At 46.6% G+C, this 12,954-nt stretch overlaps 1 protein-coding gene and 1 non-coding gene across 2 annotated transcripts in view; both read right to left on the bottom strand.

Annotated features, from left to right (window-relative positions):
- The window catches only part of LOC126266996 (homeobox protein OTX1-like), a 698,303-nt gene that overhangs the window by 298,604 nt on the left and 386,745 nt on the right, over positions 1-12,954 (bottom strand). The window lies entirely within an intron of this gene.
- On the bottom strand, positions 3,794-3,868 carry Trnas-cga (transfer RNA serine (anticodon CGA)). Its single transcript has one exon. It is a non-coding gene; the product is annotated as a tRNA-Ser (tRNA).

Raw genomic sequence — 12,954 nt, 5'->3', positions numbered from 1 at the left:
ATTCGGCTTCATAGTTGCTAGGGGAGCTCTTTTACTCCTCCTCCATCCAATTCCTATGGATTCTATAACTCTTTGACTGCCATAAGTTTTAGTTTTGTAACTTGACAGTACTTACTATTATTATAATATTTTACAAGATTTTTAAGAATACACTGATAATTAGTACCTGGAAGACATCAAACATTAATACGCTACATCAAAACGACGGTGGCACACAGTAGTGGTCCAAGCTTGTTGGCATCCGCTGGCTTGAAGATTGCATAACATCGGCGATTTCAATATGCACACGCTTATACGAGATCTATGAAAGCTGAGCAATTAATTCGTTGGTACTGGCGCTTATAAACAATCACAGTCACCCCCACGCAAATGCAGTATTCATTCAACATTTCTTCATTGAACTACCACGACGTACATCGCCACGGAGACCGTGGCGTCCACTCTCTCCAACGCCAGCAAAGCAACGATGTGTAGCGGACACCATTATAGACTGTCTGTAGAATTTTAGTCTCACTTAGTTTATTGTCTTTTTCGCATTAGACTAGAACGGCTTTGCCATCTTCCACGTTATGATTAGTATGTGTTCCTCTTGAACTTGTCTTCCTGTATCAAAATTTTCTTCCCCTTCTTTCACTAGTGCTTCGACCTACAAGTTAAACAACAGTAACGACAGATAAACTCAAAGACTGCCTTAAATGCCTATTAGCTGAAATTGTCTTCTATCTCCTCTCGTCAGCCACAAGTATGATTTAAAAAGTTTACTTGAAACAAACCATTGCCGGTTTCAGATTTATTACAAAGTCGTGTTCACATTACTCCTTAAATGTGAGTACCCTAAGTTCTTCCAAAAGTCCACAATAAATACATAGGTCATACCAACAAATGTAAATCCATCTCATGATCGACATTTAAACCTTTGAGACACGTCGTCGAGATAAACAAACAGTGTCTGGTAACAGTAAATTTGTTATTTCATTTGATGCTTACAGAATTTTCTTGTTTTCCTGCTTGGGCTTCGAATTTCCAGAGTTTTTGCCAGGTTTCATATTTTAATAATTTTAAAATTATGTAATGTATGTTTCTGTGAAGGTCATAAAGAAAGAAAAATATTTCTCGTACGTTTGCCGAATTTGGAACTAAAAACTTGTTGTTTATATTAATGCAAAAAACTAATAACGACTACAAAACGAGGCCCAGCAGGAGAGGAAGAAAATTTGTAACAGGTACCTGACGATGGAGTGCTGATAAATGGTTCACGTTAAATAAATTTTTTAAACCATACTTATAGCTGGCTGCTGTTTTAAAATGCACTGTCGGAAATAACTGCAACTCAAAACGTAATTAATGTAGAGTGAAATTTCGGGATTACATATTTAACTGATTAACATTTCACGGTTAGAGGTTGATGTGAGCACCAGATAAGCCGTTGCAAATGTGAAATGCTGGTACATAAATAACCGGTGACCCCGCGAGAATGTTGAATGCAAGCATACAAACGCGTATGCATTATGTTGTACAACTACCGGACGTCAGTTTGTGTGGTGGAGTTCAACAAGTTTTGCACTTGGTCGGTCAATACAAGGAACGGTAATACTGTTTGTGGATGGCGCTGGAGTCGTAGTCCGATGATGTCTCATATGTGCTCGACTGGACACAGATCTGGTGATGGAGCAGGCCGAGGCTCTGTAGAGCATGTTGGGATACAACAACGATATGTGGGCGTGCGTTATCCAGTTGGAAAACACTCCCTGGATGCTGTTCGTGAACGGTAGCACAACAGGTCGAGTCACCAGACTGATGTAAAAATCTGAAGTCGGGATGCGTGTGAGTGCTTCTGCTGTCATACGAAATCGCACCCCAGACGATAACTCCAGGTGTAGCTCCAGTGTGTCAGCACGCAGACAGGTTGGTTGCAGGCGCTCGACTGCCTCTTCCTAACCAACACACGGCCATCATTGCACCCAGGCAGAACCAGCTGCCATCGTAAAACACAACAAACCACCTTGCCTTCCAATGAGCTCACACTAGACACCACTAAAGTCGCAAATGGCGGTGGTTTGGGGTCAGTGGAATGCGCGTCTCGGAGCTATTCTTGAAGTAACCGATTTGAAACAGTTCAAAAATGTTCAGATGTGTGCGAAATCTTGTGGGACTTAACTGATAAGTTCATCAATCCCTAAGCTTATACACTACTTATCCTAAGGATTACCTGAATAATTTTCTAGTGTGGCGCAGACCCCGCAAAGCCATGGACCCAAGCCGTCAACAAGACAACAACTGTTGGTGGCTCCATAATGGTGTGGACTGTGTTTATATGGAATGGATCATTGACTGGAAATGGTTATCTTCGGTGCTTTGAGACCATTTGCAGTCAGTCCTGGACTTCACATTGCCAAACAGCTAAGGAATTTTTATTGATGACAATGCACCTTATCACCTGGCCACAGTTGTTCGCGATTGATTTCAAGAACATTCTGGACAATTCGTTCGATGTAACTCCCATCGAACATTATGAGACATAATCGAGAGTTCAGTTGGTGCACAAAAATCCGCCATTGGCAACACTTTCTCAAATATGGTCCCTATAGAGTTAGTATGGTTCAACATTTCTGCAGCCGGTCGGAGTGGCCGTGCGGCTCTAGGCGCTACAGTCTGGAACCGATCGACCGCTACGGTCGCAGGTTCGAATCCTGCCTCGGGCACGGATGTGTGTGATGGCCTTAGGTTAGTTAGGTTTAATTAGTTCTAAGTTCTAGGCGACTGATGACCTCAGAAGTTAAGTCGCATAGTGCTCACAGCCATTGAACCATTTTTGAACATTTCTGCAGGTGACTCCCAAATACTTATTGAGTCCATGCCACGTCGAGTAGCTGCACTGCCGCAGACAAAAGGAGATCCGACGAGATATTAGGAGATATCTCACGATTATCATCATCCCAGAGTAGATCATTCGTCTGTCTCTGTACTTTAGTCCAAACTGATAAGAAATGTGAACATCTGAATGCACTTTGCATTGTTGAAGAGTTCTCTAAGGCCACAAATGGTGGGATGGTATCTTTATTTTTCTCGTTATCTGACTGGAGGATTTAGAAACTTCCTCAGCAAATAGCCCAACAGTAACGAATTGCTTGGTTGTAGAGCAACATTTTACTCGTAGTGCAGCTTTTGTGACGTAGAATTAAAATCCGCTTCTTATTCGCAGATAGCGATGTGTCCGTGAGGAATGAGGCTACAGTTGAGGAGAATGCCGCGATGGAAGCTCGCTGAAGGAGAAGGAAGCCCCAGTGGGCCTGCCGCAGGCCCGCGGGCAGTGGGGAGCAGTGTTTCGACATCGCTATGCCCGGAGGATCCGCGTGCGGATAATGAAACGGCCGTCATTGTGGAGGGGCTTAGCGCGGTGTATGCCGGCCTTTGTGGGCCGCGTTCGACACGCTCCGCGCAGAGCCCGGCAGGCAGCATCTGGGAACAAAGTGCGCTCCGCGGCGCCGACAGTCGGGGCCAAAAAACGCGACTGGCCGTCGAGTGCGTCCGATGACGCGGAAGCCATTGTGCGCCTCGTGTGGGCGACCGGCTCCAGACTCGCCAAGTGCGCACCGCACCACTTGACTTGCCCACCAGCTGCTGTTCTCGAGGGGGGAAAAAAGAAAAAAAACTGGTACGCCCAACTATTGATGAGTAGTTTCCTGAAAAAGCTGTGTAGATAAAATTAGACGACACTTTTTAATTTGTGTCTATTTTATGTGAAAATATTGACTATCTGCTGGTTTGAAACTTCCTGACGGATTAAAACTGTGTGCCGGACCGAGACTCGAACTCGGGACCTTTGCCTTTCGCGGGCAAGTGCTCTACCAACTGAGCTATCCAAGCACCACTCACGCCCCGTCATTCTAGGAAGAATCTTAGGAATCTGGGGCATATTAAAACTTGGGTTAATAGAAAGTTATGAAACTTCCTGCCAGATTAAAATTGTGTGGCGGACCGAGACTCGAACTCTGGACCTTTGCCTTTCGCGGGCAAGTGCTCTACCAACCGAGCTACCCAAGCACGGCTCACGACCCGTCATCACAGCTTCAATTCTGCCAGCACCTCGCCTCCTACCTTCCAAACTTCACAGAAGCTCGTCTGTGAACCTTGCATAACTAGCACACATGGAAGAAACTGTCAGAAAGTTTCATATCAGCGCACACTACGCTGCAGAGTGAAATTCTCATTCTATCTACTGATTTGTTGAGTATTTCTCACGAAGGACTCGGTAACTGCATAACTGTACTACGCTGTGCGGACAAGACTATTTCCTCAACACCAGAGATGGTGTATTGATGGTGAAATTGAAACCCAACACCTAGAAATACCATAGACATTAACATACATGTTAGAGACTGTATGCCCACAGGAATCAGTGCAAACAGACTAAACACTAATGGCATGGAAGACTGTACAGCACACAGCAACTGAATACTGATGGCACACCACAGACTGTGGGATAATAGCACATGACATAATGTAGGGAAATTGCGTATCAGAGACTGTATGCTGTTGGCACACCAGAAACTGCGGCTGACAGCAAACCACAGACTGAAAACTAATGACAAACCAAAGACTACAGCCTAACGATACACCACACTACGTAACCTAACTACACACCATAGACTGTAAGCTAACGGCACACCAGAGACTGTTGGCTAACGGGCACCACAGACCGCGTGCTGATGGTCCACCAGAGACACGTAAAAGACTGTAGGTTAATGGGACATTACTGTACCCTACTTGACATGACAGACTACATTTGCGGCAATTTTTTTAGGAAATTTGTGGTAAGGTATTACGGGACCAAACTGCTGAGTTCATCGGTCCGTAAGCCTACACACTGCTTAAACCAACTTACGCTATGGACAACACACACACCCACGACCGAGGGAGGACTCGAACCTCCGAAGTGGGGAACCATACGGACCGCGACAAGGTGCCCTAGACCACGCCGCTACCCCGCGCGTCACATTTGCGGCACACTAAAGGGATAACGTAAAGTAAAAGGCTGGTACTGGCCCAAAGGAAGGTTAGAGCACTAATGTGCTTTACTAGATAAGGTTCTACTGGAGGTGAAAAGCTACTGTCTTTTTCCATCCTTTGAAATGACTTACCCAGATATTTACAGGGGGACCTTCAGTTTAATGTCAACACGGAACCAGCGTGCAGTTGGCATATTTCACATTTGTAACTCCAAAGTGTCTAATTTTGCGAATGTAGTATTCGAATGGTTCAAATGGCTCTGAGCACTATGGGACTTAACTTCTGAGGTCATCAGTCCCCTAGAACTTAGAACTACTTAAACCTAACTAACCTAAGGACACCACACACATCCATGCCCGAGGCAGGATTCGAACCTGCGACCGCAGTGGTCGCGCGAATGTAGTGTCCTGAATTATTATTATTATTATTATTATTTTCGATTATTCACATTTAAAGAGAGCGTTTAAACTTGAATTCCTTTATGATGATTGTTTATGTTTTTTATGAGGCGAAATTTTCTTCATGTGTTCAGTGTGCTGTTTCTTTCGCTCCGCTGTCCATTTGCCTCCTGGTCTCTTCTGTGTTGTGGTGTCAAATATGTGTTTCTTGATGATGTTCCTGAATGCAGTTCTGTTTTCTGCATCGTTTACTGTTATGTGTGCTTGTCTGAGGTCCTCTCCATCTTCTTTTATCCATTTTGTTTTTCCCCTGCCTGAGTTGATGACTTTAAGAATTCCCTTTGAAATTCTGTTTTCATTCATCCTGTGGATATGTCCGTAGAACTGCATTCTTCTTTTCCTTATTGTATCATTTAATCTTGTCTGTATATTTATATAATTCTGCTGTTGGTTTCTTATTCCAGATTCCTTGCTCTTGTATCGGGCCAAAAATTTTCCTTTATTTTTTTCTCTATTTCTTTGATTTTAGTTTGTCCACCTATTTGTGTTGTTTCAGATGCATACAGTGCCTCCGGAAGTACGACAGTGTTGTAGTGCCTCAATTTTGCCTTAATGGATATCGACTTTTTGTTATAATAGTTCCACGTGAGTTTATATGCTTTCTGGCTCAAATGGCTCTGAGCACTATGGGACTTAACTTCTGAGGTAATCAGTCCCCTAGAACTTAGAACTACTTAAAAGTAACTAACCTAAGGACATCACACACATCCATGCCCGAAGCAGGATTCGAACCTGCGACCTTAGCGGTATATGCTTTCTGTATCCTGAATTATTGTTATTATTGTTACAGCTTAATCGACAACACTACTGCTATGTTTTTATCTGACTGGTCTTCATGTCTAAGTGTCACATACAGGCTTAACTTCAATAAAGTGCATCACCAAGGATCGTCAGAAGAAAAGATGGCTAGATTGTTTGCAATAGGAGTCAGTTGGCATTGTTGTTCATATTGTGCCAGTGTTGATCGGTAATTATTTTTAGAATGTAAAGAGTAAATGATTCAATCATCTAGATAGGGCCTTGAAGCTCTCCTGTCCGGCTCCGAACGTCCATTGAAGCTGATGGCTGATTGCTGATCATTTGCCCTTGCATATGCCCCCCTCCCCCTCCTCCGTTCTAGTATTTCATTGGACAGAAGCTGATTGGTCGGCAGCTCTTTTTTCCTAATGAATAATCAGCATTATCACTGTCACCCATTCGACGGTGAGATTAGAAATCGATAGTTAGCTCAGCTGTCAGAGAGATATGCTGTCTTGTCGTAAACCAGCGAACCATCCGAGGAAAGTTTAGAAAGCGAAGAAAATGCTAATCATAACAGCCCCAGCGTAAGGCGAACTGCGCATCTAGCAAATAAAAATCTTACGTTTCAGCGCCACACCATGTCGCGAGGAAATATAAGGGGGAGGGGGGGGGGGGGGGACGAGGTGCCGCGACCCCCCTGCGGCTCGGTAGGGAAGGCCACGCCCGCGCGCTATTGTGTAGGTGGGCGGCCGTTATCTGAGCGTCTGTCAGGCGATGCTGGCTGTCGGCGCTTTTAATTTCGCTGTCGTCCTTTGAGCGGGCGGCGGCCGTCTGCAGCCAAATGCACTACAATTACCGCCGGCGCGCCCATTACAATATGAATGGCCCCGGGCCGCAACACCTGCGCATGCGCATCGCGCTGCCTTTGTCCGGCGCCGGTGGCGACCAGCTGCTCAGCGACAGTTTACTGTCAGCTGACGTGTGCTCCTATATTCTTTTCTATCACACTTATCTTGTCTCAGTGCAAACTATAGGCGAAACCTATACAGCTACACGGTTTAATCTGGGGTGACACATCGCTTTGTATCTCGTTTGCTGTTTATTACACAACTTTTTTTTTTTAATATATACCCTAATGACCAATTAAAATTGCACTGTCAGGAAGGATTTCGAAATCTGTACACCGAGCTGTAACACGTGGTCGCAGGTTCGAATCCTGCCTCGGGCATGGATGTGTGTGATGTCCTTAGGTTAGTTAGGTTTAAGTAGTTCTAAGTTCTAGGGGACTGATGACCATAGCAGTTGAGTCCCATAGTGCTCAGAGCCATTTTTTTTTGTAACACGTGGCAGCACGGACGGCTCTAAACCGCCTGGGCGTCGAGTCCAATTGAGCTTGGATGTCGGATATAGGTACGTCATTCCATGCTGTTTCAGCTCTAGGGCATAGTTCATAGCTCTTAGTGGCTGCCAGTCTCTCAGGAAACCATAACCAAATGTTTTCAATGGGCCAATGATCTGGAGAACGTGCAAATAATTGAGGCTGTGACCATCACACAGAACACTCATCGGTCGTGTTTCGTCACTTCGTATCTTGGAGCAGTTAATGGTTCAAATGGCTCTGAGCGCTATGGGACTTAACATCTGAGGTCATTAGTCCCCTAGAACTTAGAACTACTTAAACCGAACTAACCTAAGGACATCACACACATCCATCCCCGACGCAGGATTCGAACCTGCGACCGTAGCAGTCGCGCGGTTCCAGACTGAAGCGCCTAGAACCGTTCGGCCACACCGGCCAGCTGCTCTAGGTTTCTCAGTTGAGAAACCATGCACGAACATCCCAGTCGAGATGGTTCCAGAGACACACGATTAGGTTTAAATCAGGGGCGTTTGGTAGACAGGGGGTACGGTAAACTTATCCTGGTGCTGTGTGACACGTTTCATTGTCTTGCTGGTTGATGTCATCATACCGAGGAAAAAACAAATTGGATGTAGAGTTGTACATGGTCTCCAAGGATAGATGCATAGTTCTGTTGATCCATAGTGCTTTCCAGAATGACGAAATCACCCAGAGGATGCCACGAAACATGAGCCAAACCTTGATGCACTCTCCACTGGCCTGGATCCTACCGACGTTTTTTGCAAGGCCATACGCGCCAACAACCATCAGTACAATGGAGTGTAAAATTTCATGTGAAAAGGACACCTGTCGCCACCCTTTGGACGTCTAGATGCGGTATTGACGTGTAAATAGAGCAACTTTCGTTGAAGGGACACTGTTTTTAGACTCTTGGTTCATCTGGGCCGTCAGATGCTCAACAGTTGTACGTCTTTTCGCCGTACTCTTCTCCGCAGCCGTCGTTAATTGGCCCGCGTGCACCACAGTTGCCTCGGCGACGGTTTTGGATAGCGCTATTTTGCCACGTACAGTATACTTCAATCAAGGCGAACAGTTTATAGACCTTGCCGTTTTTAAATGCTTCCATCCTGGACCCGAAAGCCAATGATTATGCCCTTTTGAACTTCAGATAAATAGCTCCGTTTCCACATTACGTCAACGACGTGTCCGCCCCCCCCCCCTCCATTTTATATAAGCTCCACTCTACAGGTGCCACCTGCCGTTCGTGTGAGTGAGAAAGTGTTGCACGTTGATCTCGAACACAGGCGTTGGTCTTATCAAGGTGACTGGACCATGTATAATTACACTCTGAAAGACTTTGCTTTAAAATTAACCTGGCACAAAACTACTCTTAAACTGAGGAAATAATTATATGTAATTTCCAAAGGGCTGGCATCAAGGAAGGTATTCAGCCATTCTCTTGAGCTAGAATTGGCAAAATCGTGAACTTAACATGCCGACCCCGCCAAGTTCTGGGATACAGAACTGAATAAAAAGGATGCACCTGCAAACGCGACAAACATACATCCAAACATATGTAAATGGAAGGTGCAGGGAGAGAAAGGAAAGGAAAGGGATAAGTGATATCAGCAGCATAGGGACATGACGCGGAACCAGCGGCGACGAGTCAAAATGTGTGCCGGACCAGGACTCGAACCTGAGATCTCCTGCTTACTAAGCAACTACGTTAACCACTGCACCACCATTTTTTTTTTCGTTGCGTTTGGTCTGGGCGGACGTCATAAGGCAACATCCGTTTAAGTTGATCATTCATTCCTTTACTCAGTTTTTTATTACAGAGAGCGAGTAGCCCTCTTACCGAACACGCTGAGCTACCACGCAGGCAACTTTTCTTTCTTTAAAAAAAAAATCTCATTTTGTTCTCTTTCGTTCGTTGCATCTGCTCGGAGCAGACGTCGTAAGACACCCGTTTAAGATCGTCGTTGATCGATTAACTCAGGTTTATTTTTTATTTTTTTTATTGCAGAAGGTAGCTAAGCCTCTGAAGGAACACGCTGAGCTACCGTGCCGGAGTCACCTATGGCACATTGTTCATGGCAACGGCGCGGATTATCTCGGTACTCCTCACGGCCGTCCCACAGTACCGTCTACCTTCACCTATCTGCAGTGCCTGTCCATTTCCTCCATGTTCGCTTTTCTAAGCTTCCCGCCGGAGGTCGGACGTACTCGTACATCCCCACTGAAGGAGGTGGATCCATTGCCCATCTAGGCGAATCAATTACATGAACGCGAGCTGGCTGTTCCTTCGGGACCCAAGAGAAATACGGACCCCTCAACGTCACTAGTGTGACGTCACACTAGTCAGCTTATCCGGCACACTTTGCGATCACTCGACTCCGTGCAGGGCCCGCGGTAATTCAATATGTAATTGGAAAGGTACCCACTGAAGGTCTTAAGTTGGTCGTGTGCTATCAGAACTTGCGTGCATTTAAACACGCAGTCAAGAATTATTACGCTACTGGCCATTAAAATTGCTACACTACGAAGATGATATGCTACATACGCGAAATTGAACCGACAGGAAGAAGATGCCGTGATATGCAAATGACTAGCTTTTCAGAGCATTCACACAAGGTTGGCGCCGGTGGCGACACCAACAGCGTGCTGACATGAGAAAAGTTTCCAACCGATTTCTCATACACAAACAGCAGTTGACCTGCGTTGCCTGGTGAAACGTTGGTGTCATGCCTCGTGTAAGCAGGAGAAATGCGTACCATCACGTTTCCGACTTTTATAAAGGTCGGGTTGTAGCCCATCGGGATTGCGATTTATCGTATCGCGACGTTGCTGCTCGCGTTGGTCGAGATCCAATGAGTTTTAGCAGAATATGGAATCGATGGGTTCAGGAGGGTAATACGGAACGCCGTGCTGGATCCCAACGGCCTCGTATCACTAGCAGTCGAGATGACAGGCATGTTATTCGCATGGCTGTAACGGATCGTGCAGCCACGTCTCGATCCCTGAGTCAACAGATGGGGACGTTTGCAAGACAACAACCGTCTGCACGAACAGTTCGACGACGTTTGCAGCAGCATGGACTATCAGCTCAAAGACCATGGCTGTGGTTACCCTTGACGCTGCATCACAGGCACGAGCGCCTGCGATGGTGTACCCAACGACGAACCTGAGTGCACGAATGGCAAACCGTAATCTTTTCGGGTGAATCCAGGTTCTGTTTAGAGCATCATGATGATTTGGTGACATCTCGGTGAACGCACATTGGAAAGTGTAATCGTCATCGCCATACTGGCGTATCACCCGGCGTGATGGTACGGGGTGCCATTGATTACACGACACGGTCACCTCTTGTTCGCATTGACGGCAGTCTGAACAGAGGACGTTACATTTCAGATGTGTTACGACCCGTGGCTCTACCCTTCATTCGATCCCTGCTAAACCTTACAGTTCAGCAGGATAATGCACGACCGCATGTTGCAGGTCCTGTACGGGCCTTTCTGGATACAGAAAATGTTCGACTGCTGCCCTGGCCAGCACATTCTCCAGATCTCTCACCAACTGAAAACGTCTGGTCAATGGCAGCCGAGCAACTGGCTCGTCACAATACGCCAGTCACTACTCTTGATGAACTGTGATATCGTGTTGTAGCTGCATGGGCAGCTGTACCTGTACAGACTATCCGAGCTCTGTTTGACTCAATGCTCAGGCGTATCAAGGCCGTTATTACGACCAGAGGTGGCTGTTGTGGGTACTGATTTCTCAGGATCTATGCCCCCAAATTGCGTGAAAATGTAATCACATGTCAGTTCTCGTATAATATATTTGTCCAATGAATACCCGTTTATCAACTGCATTTCTTCCTGGTGTAGCAATTTTAATGGTCAGTAGTGTAAATTCAACTGAAACAGTTACTCGCTCCCCACCGGAGACGGGTGCTGGCACTCTTAAGACCCGCAGTGCCAGTTGGTGTGACGTACTCGCCCAGGGCCGTCTTTCTCGCGGGCCTCGGTTATATACCGCACTGCGCCGAGTGGCGTGGTCAGCCGCGGGGCGAAGGAGTGAATCCCCAAGGCCGGTCATAGTAGAGGGCGGGTTGGCGCGCGTGGCCGCAGGTGTTCGCAGCGGCCAAACAAACATCTCGCCCTTTGTGGCGCGGCGCGGCGCGGTACGGGCCTTCCGGCTCAGGCGCACGCCTCGCTGGCTGCCGGTGCTGGCTGCCCGGGGCGCGGCCGTGCAATGGCCCGGAAAAGAACATTGCGCCCCTGCGGGCTGAATGGCGTGCTTGTGCCTGCAGTTCCTGTCCGCGCCCTGGAATTGGGAGGGCGGGCGCAACTGAATGGAGTGGACGGGGGCGTTGTGCGAGGCGAGCTGCCCGCGTCACACAGGAGGCGGCGCGTCAGCGGCGGCCGGCGGATCGGCCGCGACGGGCCGCGGAGCTCGCACAGCCGGACAAGTGTTCGCCACCCACGGAACACAACAAGCAACCGCCACGCTGTCTGTCGTTTCCGGCCTGTTCGTACCCGACAGCTCCCACGACTGGGCATGCGTCAGCCCGTTTTAGAAACTAAGTTTCGTTCTGAGCGTGGAAGAAAACATCCGCACACAATATGCCTCTCTAGTTCTTGTTAGGAACCATGTGTTTGATTCGGAACAGTACTCACTGGGGAATCCGTGTGAAACTTTCGCAGTTTAAAAAAAATGTTCAAATATGCGTGGAATCTTATGGGACTTAACTGCTAAGGTCATCAGGCCCTGCCGGCCGGGGTGGCCGAGCGGTTCTAGGCGCTACAGTCCGGAACTGCGCGACCGCAATAGTCGCAGGTTCGAATCCTGTCTTGGGCATGGATGTGTGTGATGTCCTTAGGTTAGTTATATTTAATTAGTTGTAAGTTCTAGGCGACTGATGACCTCAGACGTCAAGTCCCATAGTGCTAAGACCCATTTTTTATCAGTCCCTAAGCTTACACACTACTTAACCTAAATTATCCTAAGGACAAACACACACACCCATGCCCGAGGGAGGACTAGAACCTCCGCCGGCGCAGTTTAAAGCTATAAAATAATGACAGTATTTGGAATAAGCGTAGTCGTTGAGATAAGGGTAGATGAGGGAATAAAGAGAAAACGTCTTTAAAAACGAACCGAAAGACGTGAAATAATAATTATGAATTTACGATACATCCTTACATATACATTTACATGCACATAATTTGGAACACAATTTTTTAAAAATTATTACATCACCTCGGTGTAAACGTTATTTGACTTACGAAAGTAATCTTCGTGTACTTTTTTCATTTTCTTTGACGGACACAAAAATGTGAGTCGATTTAGTTACTGTTGAAAAGGCTACATACAATTGCCCAT

This window comes from Schistocerca gregaria, chromosome 4 (genome assembly GCF_023897955.1).
Source record: "Schistocerca gregaria isolate iqSchGreg1 chromosome 4, iqSchGreg1.2, whole genome shotgun sequence".
NCBI lineage: Eukaryota > Metazoa > Arthropoda > Insecta > Orthoptera > Acrididae > Schistocerca > Schistocerca gregaria.
Note: the sequence above shows the minus strand (reverse complement) of the source record. Positions and strands in the feature narration are given on the sequence as shown.